The sequence below is a fragment of the Amborella trichopoda genome, chromosome 5 (assembly GCF_054954075.1).
Source record: "Amborella trichopoda isolate Santa Cruz 75 chromosome 5, AtrichopodaSantaCruz75HAP2 v2.0, whole genome shotgun sequence".
Lineage (NCBI taxonomy): Eukaryota > Viridiplantae > Streptophyta > Magnoliopsida > Amborellales > Amborellaceae > Amborella > Amborella trichopoda.
Window position 1 is genome coordinate 33278595 of NC_142340.1, and position 19483 is coordinate 33298077.

The 19483-nt window shown below is 34.4% G+C and overlaps 1 non-coding gene across 1 annotated transcript; it reads right to left on the reverse strand.

Moving 5' to 3' along the window:
• Window positions 1–10545: 10545 nt before the first annotated feature.
• LOC18432680 (uncharacterized) lies at window positions 10546–18804 on the reverse strand. The gene is made up of 3 exons (XR_016055368.1): window positions 18630–18804; window positions 17247–18396; window positions 10546–13306 (listed from the first exon to the last, which is right to left on the reverse strand). It is a non-coding gene; the product is annotated as an uncharacterized LOC18432680 (transcript).
• Window positions 18805–19483: the final 679 nt, after the last annotated feature.

Below are 19483 nucleotides of genomic sequence, written 5' to 3' on the forward strand. Positions count from 1 at the left end.
ATGGCTTCTCTTGTCCGGATGCGGCCTCAATTCCCCAGAGAATAATCGATCATCCCATATCAAACCCGACGAGCCCTGCCTTCTAAATGAAACAGCCGATTGTGGTAACCCCGCCATCTCTCTCTCTCTACTGTGGAACTAGTTCGTTGGTGCTCTTCTTCTCCTGTGATGGAGTATTCTCTTGGTCCTCTCTTTCTCAAGAGATGGCTACACTGCTCTCTTTCTCTCTCTATACCTCTCTTTCTCTCTATACTTCTCTCTTCTTTAGTGATGAGGGAGCAGGCAATTCTATCCTCAATTTATTTGTGCCCGGAGGAGAAGGTGCCGGAGAAGATGACAATGTCAGCATTAGGAGAGAAGGGGCCATTTCAAGGCATCTCTCTCTCTCTCTCTCTAAAGGGGCCATTTCAAGGCATCTCTCTCTTTCTCTAATTGGGCCATTTCAAGGCATCTCTCTCTCCTCCCCCTCTCTCTCTAGAGGGGCCACTTAAAGGCATCTATCTATCTCCTCCCCTCTCTCTAAAAATCTCTCTCCTCTCTCTCTAAAAGTCTCTCTCCTGTCTCTCTCCTCCCCTCTCTATAAAAATCTCCCCCTCCTCCCCTCTCTCTCTAAAAATCTCCCCCTCCTCCCCTTTGTCTCTAAAAATCTCCCCCTCCTCCTCCCCTCTCTCTCTCTCTCTTACCCCCACGTACCGACATCCAGGCGCCTTGCGAAGAGGCGCACTCAACTTTATTTTTTCTCTTTGTTTTGCATAGGAGAGCACAGCCGGTTAAGTGCGCGCACGTAATGCTTTTGTAGGAGCACACTGTATATTTGCTTTGATAAAGGGAGAAGTTTTTATAAGGTTGCAACCTTAAAATGTAGAATCACATATGCACCTCAAAAATCTATCGAAAATATTATTTTAATATTGAAAAAACCCTCAAATCAATATCTCAACATCGAAATCTATGAATATGAAAAATAAAAGTTTTTGAAACTCGTAAATAGTGCATCTTGCAACACATTATCTAGACCGTTCATTTTCAAGATTTTCATATATTTATAGGTATACTTGATTTTAACTATTTTTGGGATTTAAAATTTTCTAATTAAGTATGAAAAAATATTTTAAGATAATACTAAGAATTTCTTACAACAAAAATTCATGTTATGATAAAATTTTAAGGTGCACCTCAATTGGATTGTTGAAGGTTGCAACCTTATAGAAACCGCACCCTCATTAATTTAAATAGTTTTTATCTAAAATTTTGGCAATCACTTAAAATCACTAGGTGAATATATTCCAAATAAAAGAAAATTTGGACAACCACTTAAAATCACTAGGGGAAATATATGCAAAATAAAAAGATATTGATTTTTGAATTTTATAACTCTTAGATTCATGATTTACAAATTGGGCGGTTGCTATTCAAACTTAAGACATTAATGTTTTTGAAGTCCATAAAAAATGTAATTTGAAAATCTTCTTTTAACTGAATATAGCATAGCATATGGTTTGAAAAGGTTGCATTCTCAAAATTTGGGGTTGTAAAAATTCTACTAGGTTCCGCCCTAGGGAATAAGTAGACAATATGCTTCCTTGGGCGCGCATGAAATCTTTTAGGCAGGGTTGAATGGCATCTGACTTTTTCCGCATCATAATAAATTCATTCCACAAGAAAACAATATGATTCGCATCACACGAAAAATAAGATAAATTCAATAAGTGGCGTGACCTCCAAAGAGGACAACTCCTTGGAGACTTATAATATCCCTACTTATAGAAAATATCCTTGGAGACTTATAATATCCCTACTTATAGAAAATAATTGCACTTCATCACATTCAAAATTATTATTATTATTATTATTATTATTATTATTAAAAATAAAGATTTCAAGCTCTAAAAATAATATATATTAATACTCTCTTTACAAGTGTCTATCTAATTCTTTATTTTAGCTATATATGGAAAATAATTTTGAGAGGTCAATGTACCTAGCACGAGCACTTTTTCTCTCTCTAAAACTTCTTTCTCTCTCTTAAGCTTCTTGTGAGCTGGATGCAACAGACGTACCTCTCATCTCTGTAAGAGCCCTCTAGTGTCACAAGATAAATTCTAGTACCGTATTGTATCTCGTAAAAGTTTCTCTTTATCTCTAGATTATTTGTTAACCATTGTTTTGCAAGAAGCTTATTTTTTCTTTTGTGTAATATATTGCTAAAAAATTCATTCTCAACAAGATTTTCTCTCTAGAAAAGCTAAAAAACTGTATGTGCAAAATCCATAAGAATTTGGTGAGTTTATTCTAACTTTTTATTTATATTTTGTATATGAAAATAGTACTTGAAGGTTTAGTTCAACAGGGTTCAGTTCAACCCTATGTTGAACTGAACCTTCAAGTACTTTTTATTTATATTTTGACATAGTCCCATGGTTCAAGGTTGGAGGTTTTTGGGAGTTTAGGGTGTTTTAGAATTAAGAAAATAAGTCAATTTCAAATTGGGCATCTACAGTTGTGTAGAGAGAGAAAATTGTATACGAGGAGAGAGAGAAAAAGAGATGCCATTAGGGTTGTCTTTGTGTAATGTGGAGAAGAGAGAGCCAAAGTAAGATTTATTGTTTGGGTTATTTATATATATATATATATATACAAGATCATTTATTATTTTTATAAGGAAGTCATAATCATTTTTGGACATTAAATGTGAAATCCAATAGATTGAAGTGTAGCACAACATTAAGAGGAATTTTATTTTAGATTTTGTGCTCAATGACACATTATGTTTACAACCTTAAATAATCAAATTTAGGTGTACCCCCCAAACTTGGTTAAGTGATACAATTTTGGTATCGAAAATTCTTTGGCTGGTGTGAGACTCTATTTGATTATTTAAGGTGTACCCCAAAACGTGGTCATGTGATGCAATTTTGGTGTCGAAAATTCTTAGGGTGGTGTGAGAGTCCATTTGATTATTTAAGGTGTACCCTCAAACTTGGTCATGTGATGCAATTATAGTGTTGAAATTTCTTAGGATGGTACAAGATTCTATTTTTATCTCTAATTATAAAATTTTAAGCTCCCAAATAGTTCAAACCAAGAAGATATATAAACGCATGTAAATCTTGAAAATAGATGGTCCAGATAATATATTGTACAATTTAATATTTTTAAGACTTGAAATCTTTGTTTTTTCTTCATATCTATACACGACGAGATCATCTATTAGATATTTTTCCAACATCAAAACAATATATATATATATATATATATATATATATATATATATATATATATATATATATATATATATATATATATATATATATATATATATATATGGTTTTATATATCATCATTATAGCTTTTTCCAAATTAATATGAGCATTGACTATGCGAATCATGTCCTCCATTCTACACTATTAAATTTCATACCCTCAGTGAAGTCATAAGTCTCCATATATTTTTAGACTACTTCCAACCGTGTCGTTTTGGCCCTACCCTTTGCCCTTTTCAATTCGTCCCTTTGAACTGACTTGTACCTCCTAATAGGTACTGTACTGGGTCAGCGCCATACATAGCCAAGCTAAGTCTTTATCTTATCTTATCACCTATTGATGACACACTTAAATTTTCTAGAATGGATTCATTTCGTATTCTATCTCTTCTTGTCTTGCCACTCATCCATGTCGACATCATCATCTCTACCACACTCATTCTATGAGTATATATTTTCTATCTACCCAACATTCCTCCCTATAGAGCAAAGCTGGTCTCACAATTGTCATATAGAACTTGCCCTTTAGCTTTGTTGGTATGCAGCAATCATATAGAATTTCAGTTGCACATCTCGACTTCGCCCATCGCGCTTTAATTCTTTATGCGACATCTTCCTCAATCTCTCCATTTTCTTGGATTATCGACCTAAAATATCGAAAGTGCGATCTTTATTATACTTCTTGGCTATCAATCTTATCTACTTCCTCGCCTCTACTCCTATTATTGCTAAACTTGCTTTCTATAAACTCTGTCTTAGTCTGGCTAATTTTATAACCTTTGCATTCTAGAGCATCATTTCAAAGTTCTAACTTTGTGTTTACATTGTTTCGATTCTCATCGATTAAAACCATGTTATCTGCGAGCAACATGCACAATGGTACCTCATCCTATAGGTATATAAGTCATTAACAACTAAGACAAATAGGTACAGACTCAATGCTGATCCTTGGTGTAGATCTATTGTCATTGAAAACTCACTCGTCTCTCCACTAGTTGTTCATACACTAGATAGCATTCCATTATACATATCTCTCACCAAGTCGATGTAATGTCTAGAGACTCATTTCTTTGTGAACATCCATCAAATCAAATCAAATCTTGTGGTATTCTATCATAAACTTTCTCTAGATCAATAAAGACTACGTGGAGGTCTTTTTTTGTCGCCTTAAACTTCTCAATCAGTTGCCTAACTAAGAAAATAGCCTCAGTTGTTGACCTCCCTGATATAGAACCAAAGTAGTATTTTGATATACTCGTTTCATGCTTCAGTTTTTGCTCAATCACACTCTCCTAGAGCTTCATAGTATAGCTCATGAGCTTGATCTCTCGATAATTCACATAATTATGTATGTCTCATTTGTTCTTGTAAATCGGTATCGGTACCACAATACTTTTCCTTCATTCATCTGCTATTTTCGTTGTTCTCAACACGTTATTGAACAACTGCGTTAACTAGTCAATCCCAATCTTGTCCATGCACTTCCAAACCTCTATTGGGATACCATCTGGTCCAAAATCCTTTTCTATCTTCATCATTTTCGAAGCTTCTTTTACTTCCGAAATCCGAATCCTACGAATGTATCTATGATCTACCCATCATTTATACCAATTGTTCCTTCTACGGCTATGTTTCCACTGTGTTCGTCATTTAATAGTTTTTGAAAACAAACTCTTCACCTTTCATTGAACTTGTCATCCTTCACTACGACACTTTGATCCTCATTCCTACTGCATTTAATATGGTTTAGATCCCTACACTTGTTGTCTCTTATTTTTGCTAATTTGAAGACATTTTTTTCACCTTCTCTTGTTCCTAGTTTATTATATAGATTATCATATGCCTTAAATTTAGCTTTACTTACTATTTGTTTATTGTTTTTCTTAGCATTTTTATATTCTTCTAAGTTTTAATCATTCATATTACATTTCCAAGGTTTATAACATGATTTTTTTTTGCTAATGCCCTTTGAAGCTCATCACCTCACCACCAAGTTTCTTTATCGGAAGAAAATTCTCCCTATAGATTTTCCTAAAACTTCTTTCGCCGCTTTCTTAATATAGTCAATCATCTCATTCTATATAGCATTGCCACCATTATCAAAGTTTCATTTTCCTTCTTCAACTAATTTAACCCTAAATAAGTCTATTTTCTAAATTTTTAAATTCTACCACCTAATTCTTGGACACTCATTACTTTCACCCCTTCTCTTCAATATCTTTTATGCAGATGTCCATAACCACAATCCTATGTTGGGTAGTCAAACTCTTTCCTAGAATAACCTTGCAATCTTTACATGATGGTAGATCTACTTTTTTTACTAGGAAAAAGTCTATCTGGCTTTTATGTAATCCAATTTTATAGGTTATTAAATGTTCGTCTCGCCTTTTAAAGTAAGTGTTTGTTATTGCTAGGTCGTAGGCTCTAATGAAATCTAGAATAGTCTAACCAATCTCATTTCTTTCTCCAATCCCATATCCCCCATGTACCCGTTCATATCCTCTACTATCATTCCCAACATGACCATTTAAGTTCCCTCATAAAAAGGTCCTCTCTCCATTTGGTATGTCATTAACTAATTCATCTACGTCCCCTAATACAAGTTTAATTAATAGGAGTCTATCACCTATTCTTTTGACATTAACTACTTTATCTTTTAAATCTTTGTATATTATTAGGCCTATGCCATTTTATTATTATCTTTGCTTGTATACCAAACTTTATACCCATCTATTTCTTTAGCATTTTCTCATTTCCATTTAGTTTCCTATAGACAGACTATGTTACTCTCCTACGTCTTATTGTATCCACTAACTCCATACTCTTACCTGTAAGCGTTCTTATATTCCATGTGGCTAGACAAATCCTATTTTCTTGGACTAACTTCTTTACCCATGTTCCAAGATGTCGTGGGAACTATTGCCTAGTTTTCACCTCAATTGGGCGGGAACTGCATCGCGTCGCTTCTAGGGAACGCCCTAAGTAACCCTTGCTCATTTGTACCCAGGGTCTGGTACAACACGTCACTTCTAAGGAATTCCCTAGCTCATTCCTCACTGTACCCGGGTTCCGGTATTGCGCGCTGCTTATGGAAAATGCCCTAGCATTAACAGATACTTTAAATTTAATATTCATGATAAGTTTTAGCAAGATTTTATGTTGGCTGTTTACCTAACACAACCCAGCCCCTGTACTGGGGCATGAGACAGGTTAAGTGAACGTTTAAAGTCATTACCCTTCTTAGACCAATAAATATGGCTTTATGTATAAGAGAGATAAATTCTAATACATGCATGTATGAAACATTAACTTGAAATAATTAAAATATGTACGAAATAAATCATATTTATTATATAGTTTAAAGAAGGGTGGCGATTGTGTACACACCTCATACTATACAAGGATAGTGCATCTCTACATTTTGCTAAAAGATATAATTTTGGTGTCATAAGCCTTACAATGACTTAAAATCTATGTTCAACTTAATTATGAGATTTAACATTTAAAAATGATGCAGATTAAGCAAATCTATAAACACTTGAAAATATTCAACAAAGACAATCAAGATAACTTGTTAAGATGCATTGTTTTTAGGATTTTAAGGTTTGTTTTTTTTATCCATACATCATGAGGTCCAAATGATCAATTAGAATGTTTTCAATAAAAACTGCAACCCTATAATGTAAGCATGCTGTACACTATTAGTATAGACAAATTCTATAAAAAATGCCATAAGCAGAGAAAATTAAGTCTCAGTTACGAGTTGGAAATCCAAGTAGGGCCAACAAAATCAACATAAAGTTTCGAAAAGATTAAACGCCATTTCTTAGTGACTAGAACTACTTTTAGATTTGCGAAAAGATTTGCTTGCTCTAGTGGGAGCATAATGTAAATTTACTCCCTCATGTAAAATTCAAACTCAAAAGTATCTTTTGAAGACCAAATTTTGGAGATGTAACTTCTAAAACGTAATAGCCAACCTCAATTATTATTATTATTATTATTATTATTATTATTATTACTATAAATAATAATAATAATAATAATAATAATAATAATAATAATAATAATAATAATAATAATAATAATAATAATAATAATAATAATAATAATAATAATAGTAATAGTAATAATAATAATAATAATAATAATAATAATAATAATAATAATAGTAATAATAATAATAATAATAATAGTAATAGTAATAATAATAATAATAATAATAATAATAATAATAATAATAATAATAATAAGAGTAATAATAATAATAATAATAATAATAATAATAATAATAATAAATAGTAATAATAGTGTAATAGTAATAGTAATAGTAATAGTAATAGTAATAGTAATAGTAAGTAATAGTAAATAGTAATAGTAATAGTAATAGAATAGTAATAGTAATAGTAATAGTAATAGAAATAATAATAATAATAATAATAATAATAATAATAATAATAATAATAATAATAATAATAATAATAATAATAATAATAATAATAATAATAATAATAATACTAATAACAATAATAATAATACGAATAATAATAATAATAATAATAATAATAATAATAATAATAATTCGAATAATAATAATAATAATAATACGAATAATAATAATAATAATAATAATAATCATAATAATAATAATAATAATAATAATAATAATAATAATTGACTTTGTATTGTATTTATTTCAAAATTAGGAATATGTATTTTTCGTTCCCTACATATTTCTTTTAACCAGACAAAAAATCCTTTGTTATATCGTTCTCTTTTTCGTGCCTTATTGTACTTTATATGAAATAATTCTACTAATCTAGGTTGAAAATGTGTAGATTGACCATGATTCGGGTAGAATAATTTCTGACCATTCTATGGTTTTTGGTATAATAGTATTAAATTTTTCAATATTGGTTTGGAAAAGTATTGTTTTTCCTTTTGTATCATGTTGTAAAACATTAGGGCATAATGTGGTCATAACTTTGTAACATATTCTATATACTATGGCTAAATTCTGAGATCCTGGGATCATATCGAATCCTTGGGTTTTTAGGTTTAGGGTTAATACCTTAAGGATATTTGGATCTTTTAATGATATAGAATAATTTGGGAAGCAATTAAAGTAAACTGGACCATTACATAAACTAGATTCTACCATACCTAATAAGGAATCGTTAAACTTATTATGTCTAGTATCTCTTAAACATACTAATATTGAATTATTAAGTCCTAACCTAGTTAATGGTTTAATAGCTACTTGTATTAAACCTATATGAAGGTAATTATAACTTTTATCATTATGGGATTGTATTATTTTATTACTTAATAACTGAAAGTCTTCCTGGGTACTTGTTACTGATAAAGTTTGTTCTACGGTTTTTATAGCATAACCTACTTTGAAGTTAAAAGATCATTTCTTATATATATCACTTATAGGGACTTTAGGTATATTCCAGTTCTGTATTTGGTTTTCAATACTATCTATTACTATCTCTTCTTTTTTTTTTATCCTTAGAATATTACTAGTTTGGGGTAATGCTTTATTTGATAGATTCCTAATGAAATTCTCCATTATTAGGTTGAGGATGAGTGTTATCTGGGCAGTCCTCCTTGACTACCTCTTATGTCTGTTTCGACCTCAGCGGCTCTCTTGGCCTTAACGGTCTTTAGAATTGGTATCAGAGCCACACCATAGTCTTCTTTAAAAAGTATCCAAAAAATATTACTATTAAGAGTAATACTTTAGGAGAAAGAAACCTAAGTAAATTCCTCCATTAATAGTAATAATAATAATAATAATAATAATAATAATAATAATAATAATAATAATAATAATAATAATAATAATAATAATAATAATAATAATAATAATAATAATAATAATAATAATAATAATAATAATAATAATAATAATAATAATAATAATAATAATAATAATAATAATAATAATAATAATAATAGTAATAGTAATAATAATAGTAATAGTAGTAATAATAATAATAATAATAATAATAATAATAATAATAATAATAATAATAATAATAATAATAATAATAATAATAATAATAATAATAATAAGAATAATAATAATAATAAGTAAGAACAACAACAACAACAATAATAATAATAATAACAACAACAACAACAATAATAATAATAATAATAATAATAATAATAATAATAATAATAATAATAATAATAATAATAATAATAATAATAATAATAATAATAATGCTGCATTTGTTATAAAAAAAAAAAAAAGAAGCAAAATGGTTTGATAGGGATGCAACCCCTATCAAAATAAATAAAGCCTCGCTCCATATTTCATAAAAAAATTAAGAAAAAAATTATGAAAGCCTCTACATTGAGGATGAAGTTTCTATATAGCCTAGGCTTTATGAAAAAACAATAAAACCTCACCACATATCCTCGTCCGGAAAGCACTTTTGGCAGCATAAATCTCCATGATGGCTGTAAAATCAATTTCCAATACCGACAAAAATTTGACAGTAAAAAAATGGTAGAGATATTGCAGATCTATGACCACTTATTTCTTGGGCGAAATGGATGATCTAGATAATCTCTTACAATATACACTATTTTTAGAGTATGAAATTCTTTTTTTTTTCACAACCATATTGTTCAAGTCAATATAATTGATGTAAAGGTTTTCTAATGCTTGAATTGCAATTTTTGATGATTTTTAAAGTGAGGATTTACTTGTTTTGAGAGGGCTGCAGCCCTATCAAACTATTTTCCTTACATCGTTCATCCAAGGTTGACCATTATGATTATGGAAAAAAATTAGGATTTTGATCTCTAAAAATCGTGTACATGGTAACTAATTATCTAGACCATCCATCTCACCCTAAAAGTAAGTGTTCATAGATCAGCAAGATTTGTCTCATTTTCCGAGTTCCAAATTTTATTTTCCAGTATTGGAAATTGGTTTTAGATCCATCACAGAGATCTCTATTACTGAAAGTACTTTCGGACAAGGATTTGAGATGAGGCTTTATTTTGTTTTCATAAAGCCTAGGCCTAATAGAAACTTCTTCCATAAAAAGAATGTCACAAGTTTCTTTTCCTTAAAATATCTAGTGATATTTACATGGATCCTAGAGGGAGTTGATGCATTGCATGGTAGAACATGCCATACGCTGATTTTATGACCATGACATGTCTAAGATACGCACAAAAAAAACTCAAAAATTCAGTGGCTCTCCAGAATGAAGTGAACCATGAAAGAAAAGAAGTAGAAATATGAAAAGGAAGGCGAGTTACAAGAAACAGAACCTACTGGATAAGCAAAAGGTCCGACGAAGCTGATTGGTTGCCTCACCATTCATCTTCATGCTTACGTGTAAGTGATTTCAAATGAATCAAATATCCCAAGCATAAAACTGACAGCATCCTGTGAACAGAAGAATTCATCTCATCTTGTAATATAAATTTACATGCCATGTGGGTAGCCATTAATTGCACGAATGAAGATGTTCAATCTTGATCATATCAGTTAGGCATGGCAAGAAGAAGCATCGCATAGTAGGAGAATAGGAGTAGATAGAAATCTTGGTGGCCCTTCAGAAAGTGTATCTTGTTCCCATGGTTGCTGCTCCCTCAAGGTTTGGATCTTGCCAATACTTTGGCCAATATAGTCCAGGGAAATTCAGCCAGAAATTTAGTGCTCAGCTTAATCCTGGTCCATTCAACACTACACCAATGAGAATATGCCGGGAAGTACACTACAATCAAAATGTTCATGTGAAACTGTAGCCTGTTGAGGTCATCTCTAACCCAAAGAAATAATGGGATGCTGATAACCGGAGAGTGGGACAGACCCAAAGCAAGACATGCACCCGATGTTCAACCCACTCTCTCTCCACCTTCCATTTGATTGGAAGACAAAGAACACGTTGACATACAGTTTTACATATTCCATTCCCTGTATTGATCTGTTGCTGAGGAACGCCCCATCTTCTTTCATTGCTCGAATTGAATTTTCAGAAGCCAATGCACCTCTCACTAACCATTACGACCCAGTTGCTGAAGCTTTGCAAGAAAAGAATCAGATTAGAAAAAAAAAGGACAAAAATAGGAGTGTCAAGAAGCTATTTCCTGTGCTTACTACTCCCCACCCTTGAACCTTCAACCACTGAGCCCTCAACTGCAGCTATAATATGTGCTTCCTGTTTGTGACCCCACTGATGCGCTAACTTTCCTGATTATTTGCTGCTTCAGCACTCCACGCTCTGCACTGGACAGATTCTTACACTTATCCAACCCCTTAACAAAATTCACAATAATATCCTTAATTTTGGAGTTGTTCTTATCGAGTGCTATTTTCTCAATGACATGAAGGGAGAAGATTTTATCAATGCATGCCTTGCTGCCGACCTCAACAAGATCTTGAAGGCATAATAAGCTAACCTCCTTTGTCTTAATTGATTTGCTATCGAGAGAATGAACCAACTTCTCAATTTGGCCAGTCCGAAGGATTCGATTAAGAAGAAGAGGCCCACCCTCCCCAAAAAGCATCTCGTGCACTGAAGTGTATGCTGAGTCTTGCAAATCTTTCATGTTACAATGCATCATCTTAATCAAAGCCTGAATTGTGTCATAATCGAGCATCTTACAAATGCAAGGTGCACCACCAAAGCAAGAGAGTTTCATGAGCAAAAAGGCGCTCTCTGATCTCATCCCATCAGGATTCCCATATTGTAAAAGGGACACTAACTTCCCTATCAAAGGACTTTGGAGACATTGGGACATTTCTATCCAAGAGAGTAAACTTCTCTAAGCTAAGCCTAGCTTGCCATGGCAAAAGGTTCAAAGTCCCAGGTCTAAGACAATCGCTAGCATGGGTTCCACCCAGCTCGTAAAATGACTTCAAGGCAACCATGGCATGATGTTGGGTAACCTCAGAACCGCTTTCAAGAAGTTTGATAAGCTTCTTATCAATGCCTGAGGCAAACATCCTCTCCACTTTGACTTGCCTGCCTTAGCCAAGGACATTAGTGTAGTAAATAAGCTATCATGCCCCTCTTCTGCATCAGGATCAAGCAATTGTGCGAGCTTGTTCATGGGTATCTTAAGTAACACTTCATTTACTGTTTTTTGGCTTCCATACTCTGCAAGCTTTGCCAAGACACCCGATACATCAGTTTGGATAACTGGGTTGTCACAGTTTTCCAAGAGATTGGCAAGCTTATCAATCGCACTGACATCTTCAAGAGATTGATGGTATTGGCAATAATCATCCCTGCTAAATATGTTCACCATGCACCTAGCAGCTGATGCTCTGATATATGGAGAACCAATCGATATTAGTTCCACTATTCTTGGTCCAATTATACTTCTAAAGCTAGCGCTGCTTGCTTCCAAGTCAGAGACAGATTTACTAGCCATAAGAGCATTGACTATGGCTTCTAAAGTAACGACTCCCAACCTTTCCTGTGATATACTGAGGAAACTCATCAGTTTCTCTTCTGCTGCTATCTTCACCTTCTCTTTCCCAGAGGAAAAAAGCCATGGGGCAACTGATGCTGCACTTTCTGAACTAGATTGGGTTAAAAGAATGTTAACTGCTTCATCTACTTTGCTATCAAAATAAAGAGAAACCATGTCATGTACATAGTACATTGGATTTGAATCATCTTTGATCAATAGAGAGCCTTCAACAAGCTTACAGACCACCAGAGAGAATACACTACCTTGACCTAGAGAGTACCAAAGAGCTTCAAGACAGGCCTCAGGGGCTGGTTCTGCCAAATAAACAGCTGCAAGTGCAATAAAAAGTCTTTTGGAGTGTGCAGGCATGGCTTCCAAACTAAATTCAAACGATCCAAATACAGGAACATTTTCTGCCTCTTTCTCATTCACATAAGAAACAGGGCCCGGTGCACATGTTGCATAAGTGGAAAGATTGTTTATGGCATTTTCCCACTTCTTTGGCCTGGTCTCTTTCCTTAGAGCCTTCCCCATGACTGCAATCGTAAGAGGGTGGTGGCCACAACGTTCAAGCAAGCGCTCCCCAAGATCCTACAAACAGGCAGTTACTTCAGCAATCTGATTAGAGACAAAATAGTGAATTAAAATTGCCCTACATTTTGTGAAGAGCCCATGGTGCATGATAGTGTAGCAAAGGAACTTGTTATGACTAAAAAACTGAGTCAAAGGCCACTGATAAGGAGCAACACTGAAATTTTTTCTCATAAAGCATACATAATATGATTAACCTAAAGAGGATATAAAGTTTCTTCATGGGAGCTCTATTTCAAGTTTCAACCACCTCAGTCATGTGTATTTAAACATGCCACTTCCTGCAATCGATTCTTGTTCACGTCAACAACAGTCATAATGGTGATTCCACACAGCATCATAACTATATTGATTCCATATTCTAATGAAATCCTGAACTCAAGCAACAAAACCAATTTTCATTTATACTTCGATAGAGAACCCATTATTACCCATAGTTATAGAATACATTATTTATGAGAAATCAGTGGAATTTGTGTTTCCCCTTTTCTACTAAATGTTTTGCAGGAAAGAGCACCAAGCAATGGGTTTCTCATGGTGATGTCAAGTTGCACGAGAGCACCATATATAACATGGTCTTGAATAAAAAATCACTCGGATGGTATATCATCGATTGCTTAAAACAAAGCTCGGCTAAGTCTCTTAAAGCTAAAGAAACCTAAAAAAGTCTACAAATTTCTCCTCGATGTAGGACCAAGGGGTTGGTTATACATGAGAGTGAAACACATAAGATGGGCTAGGAAGGATTGATTGGGTTTGGATTGTGAGTTCTAAATTAAGACAGGAATTATGTGCCGTAAAGGTTTGTAAGTCCCTTAAAGATTATAACAGCAGAATTTTTTCCATAAGATGGTCTCCTAATTTGGGTAGGATCAAATAATATCAGGTCAAAATAAAGTTCAACAAGGTTTAGGGCTATGGAGAAGGGGTAGGTTCCATTGGGGTTCTTTCGGTAGGTTTCAGGGTTTCTAAAGGGTTTAAAGCATGCTGGAATTTCTTAGTCCAACAAGGTATAAGAGCAGTAAAATCGATTTTAGGGTTGAGTAAGGGAAAATCTAACGTTTGGGGTTACAGGGGTATGGGTGATGGGTTTCGGGAGGTGTTGGCTAGTTAACTAAGGTTCTAGATTGTCCATTTAGAAGAGTACAAGAAGGGTGATGAATTTGGTTGCGCAAAAATCTTGATTAGCCGATGTGCCACACAAGCGGGAAAGAAAAAAGGGCCCAAACTTATGTGGGGAGAACCCCCAAGCCTTAAGTTTTGCTTGCAGGGAATAAATCCACCAGAAGAAACAAATGGACTCTAACCTTAAGTAGAGACACTTGCAGCCCTAGGTTAGAGCTGTAGAACCACTTTTTGAAAATTACCCTTTCTACAAAATGAGTTGAGTTGTCTCTACTTTAAAGTTGGCCTCCCACCACAATTAAAACACAAATTTTATCACTCGAATTGATTTGGACATAACCTACATGGGTATTTAGAGAGAGGTAAAAACCCCTCTTTGTTTGACTAAGCTTTGAACTCAAGCTATCTATACTTTCTTGAAGTTTCTAATCTTGTAGATTCTTTCAAAATTAGGTACATAGTTCCTTTATAGTTTTAGAGGAATTGGACTCCTAAAAAACATGGAAAGAGCTAGATTCTTAAACAAGATAGTAAACTATCTTCTAATTTCAGATTTGGAAAAGAATAACAACTTGCCAAAAACTGTAAAGGAGTTTAACCTACCAAAATTAAACCTAAACCTAATTAATAGTAAATTAGTTCATATACTATGCTTAGGGCAATACCGTAAACTTGCTCTGTTAGGTGAAAGACCTACTTGGGAGGACTTTTTTTCAATCTGAAATTTTGGGATCCACCTAAAAATCACTATACATTGAGATGGATGAGTGGTAAGACAAGAAGTGATAGAACTCGAAATGAATACATTTAGAAGAATTTAGGTGTGGCACTAATAGGCGATAAGATAAGAGAAAGTAGAATTAGGTGGGCTGGCCATGTGCAGCGCAGACTTAGCACAACACCGTTTAAGAGTTGTAAGTTTGTTCGAGTAGAAAGCTAAAAAAGCGTAAAGGGTAGACATAAAAGGACTTTGGTTAGAAGTAGTAAGAAAAGATACGAAGACTTATGGCCTCACTGAGGGTATGGCCCTTGACAGAACAGAATGGTGGATTAGCTTTTCTGTAGTTGATCCCACTTAGTTGGAAAAAGACTCCGGCAAAGATGATGACCAAAGAATCACTATACAATAGTTTCATAAAATAAGTTTGGATTTTGAGTTCTTCATCACATAGATCTCACCCTCCAAAAATTGGACTGCCAATTGAAAACGGCACATACAGAGTGTGGTCTGAAAATGTCTTTGTCTATTTTTTTTTTTGTGAAGGTTAGTTAAGAAGTTATATCCCCAAAATTTGGGTCCTAAGAGTACTTCTAGATTAGGTTTTACTTGAGAGAGTAAATGGACAAGATGCTCCCGTGGTGGCATCTTTTGGCATACTAAAATTTTTGACTGAATTCTTTAACATGCTTCAACCATGATTTGGATGGCAACACTCCAGAATTGGGAAATATATATAGAGAAAATGCTGTGTGGAGCTCAAAGAGATCTATGATTTGAGCATTGGATCCCCATAAGAGGAGATATGAGGGAAAGGCTCCTCCAAAAGCTGGCTACATACTCGCTTATTTGAGGCACTTTGGGCCCAAAATCCAACTCAATGGCTTTGTGGATGAAGAATTACATTCTCAAATCACGAAACATTTGTGAGATAGGATATAGAACAAGATATCAACAATAATATGAAAGTTTTCATTGGTGCTTTGGGACATTTAAACCCACTTCATGCTTTTACAAGTAAGATTGGTGCTCCACAATATCCCTTTTTAATTTTGTTTAGTAAAGAATATTTTGCAAATTATGTCTCATAAAAATTTGCAAATCATATTTCATAAGAGAAAAGTATCTGAATATTCAAGTTGAGCTAACCGTGAAGCCTGTAAATAAGGGTGAGCTACATGTGGTGCAAATCTTCACAAACTGTTGAAGGCGCAGAGGGCTACAAAACACAATTGCCAGAATAGAGAAATGAAGTTCAGATTGTCATGGCTGGACAACCGCGTTAGATCATAGTATATCACATGTTAAAGTTTGGTTCACAAGATGATTTGGTCTAATAATCCCCTCATCAATAACAGCATTTCCCATGTTACTTAGCTTTCCGTTTCAATGCATCAAGATCTGCCAAGAACTGGTGCATCACACAAAGTCCAGCACTTGGGATGTAGTAGTATGAGTGTCATGGATATCATGTTATATTGTCATTTATATTTCAAGTACCAATCCTACCATAAGTAGCTTATACAATAAATACCACCATATGTAGATAATAACATTGCTATCCAGATTGCATCAATGCATCCAATTAGTTTTCATAAGGGTCCATGCAGGAATCTGTTATCCCTTCAACTAATCTCTAACCTTCAAAGAAACCATATTCCGCAATAAAAGAGGAACCAAACAAGAGTCATAAATTATTCTAGATGCTTGCTATTGAAGAGCCTAGTGTTTATTGGTCAAAAATGAAAAGTATAACAATACACACAAGTCACAACGGACACAGCTGGAAGAAATGCAAATATGACGTGCCATGTTTTCCCTTGACAAACTTAATGAATGTTCCATGTATAGCATGAAGATCAAAATGCAATATTATTTTGGACCACATAGAATAAATCATATGTACCATAATCAGTCCCAACAATCACAATCACAATCACATCCTCAAATGTGTATACACTACAAAATGCCCATGATCCTTGCCAACAAACAGCCCCGCGAACAAAAACAAAATATATCATTTTAGTCATTGACTAACACTCACCGAAAAAAAAATTTGATTAACATGTAGAAACAACAAAAGAATACTCAGCATACCGGTAGCTCTTCTTCTGTAAGAAGGGTGTGATGTAGAAGAATAGCCTTGCTTATTTCTCTCAGATCATCTTTGCTTATTTCTACCTTCTCAGCTTCAGTAATCTCATAAACAGCTTCATTTCTAGTAGTAACTAAGTATTTGCAATCATTGCCATGCAATTTGGCGAAACGGCCTACTATATCTTGCTCCCAAACATCATCTAGAAATACCAAAATGCTCTTCCCAACCAAAGTTTCTTGGAGCAAGGCACATACGGCATCTAGGTCCCCATTAGTCTCTTGCAAAATCTTCTTATCACAACCAATTTGAACCAAGAACCTGGAAATTTCCTTGGCCAAACGCTCCCTATACTTGGAATTACTCCCATCACAAGCTGTTCTACTACACCATTGCCCGAGGCTTAGCTCAATAGCTCCATGAATGAACCTCTTTGGTGGATTAGAGGCCACCTGTCTAGCCAAACAAGACTTTCCAATTCCTGATAACCCCACAATAAGAACAACTTTATGAGATTTCTTTTGCACCAATAAACTCTTCACATATCGACTATTTTTGAAATTGGGTATCCCTTATCAGAGCTAGTCTTGAACAGTAGGGGCACACTCTTGGCGTTGGAATCAATGGCTCTCTCAATGTCTTCTGTTAAGTGCTGCAATTCAAGCCAATGGTTCAGGTCTTGCCTAATTGAAAAAATCGATTTAGAGAGAGGATCACCAACCATTGAATCCCAAACTACAGATGCCCAATTCTTAACTGTGCTCTGTGACACAATCTTCTTCACTTTCCTGACATTGGGTTGTAATCTTTCGATCAAGGAGTGAAGGCTATGAATCTGGTTTTCTAATTGGGGATTATGGACCTTTTGAGCATGTCTTTGCTTGACTCTCCCAACCAAATTTTCGAGCTCAAGCATGAACTCTTCGAGGCTTCTGATCTTACCAGGAGCTGCATCGAGGTTTCTCGAGGCTTGCTCCAGAGCGCCCACCGCACCAATCATGCCAGAAACAATCTGAGTAGCAGAGGAAACAATTTGCTGGGCATCCATTCTCTATTTATCCCAACCTCTTATTCGACCAAAACCAGGGATCAAAATGAATTCCCAGCCAAAACAAAAAACTGATTCTTCAAATTAGGTGGCCAAATGAAAACCTGCACCGAAAAAGCATCATCAAATCAAAGATTGGAAACCATAAAAACCACTATCTGGACTGCAAAAAACAAGAACCCAACAGATCTTTTTCATTGAAATTATGGGGGTTGGGCGACTTCCCTAATCTACTCTACTGTAGCTTAAACACACCACCATAGAGAGTTGAAGACTTAAACAAATAATGAAGAGCATCCAAGAATAAACTGAATGAAGTTAGAAGTTAGAAACTGACCTTCTCACCGAATGAAATCAAAGCTTGGGTATAACGGGTCAAAGCACCACAGCGGAGTGAGGAGGAAGTGCAAAATGCAATTCATCCAGCAAGGACACTGTAAATGAGAAAATATTTAAACTTTTGCTGTTGTTTTCTTGACAGGTGAATTTCCTTGAGGGAGGCCAAAGCCTTTTAGTCAACAAGTTATAAAAGTTGGCGTTTTGGTTTCATACCTTTGACTTGTATGGTCTCATGACCTTCGCCACTGGTTTTTAACAAACGGAGCAGGCCCACGAGCACTCTCTCTCATTAAGGGAGCAGGCCCACAAACATTCTCTCTCTTGAGCCTGTCTTTCACATCCTATCCTCTCTCTCGGGAGCAGGCCCCACAACAAATCTCTCTCTCTCCAGATAATGGTCCACAAAACTCTCTTTCCAGCCATGATCGTTTATCTTCCATTGCATTTCACTTGCATTGGATCTCTTTTTCTCGAGACAATGACCCCTTTTATCTTTCTCATTTGTTTTTGACCTTTTTTTCCCCTCAAAGATAGTGATTCCCATGCATCTCTGACCCATAGATATAAGTGTTAGACGATTTATGCGCCCGTGGTAGCATTTCAACTATTTACTCCATATAATTGCATCCAATTTAGAAGTGTTTTAAGCTCAAGAATTATGGGTATAATCCCTATAGAAAATCAAACTCCACCCAGTATATGTGAGGAAAAATAACATTAGTGATCATCCAATTTTTGGATGGTCTTATTTGAAGTAGACACCTCTGGTGAGTCTTGGGTGTATAGCTGTCGGAAATATTAGGTGTGGGTGAGACTAGGGCTTTCAACTTTGTTGGAGACATTTGAAATCAA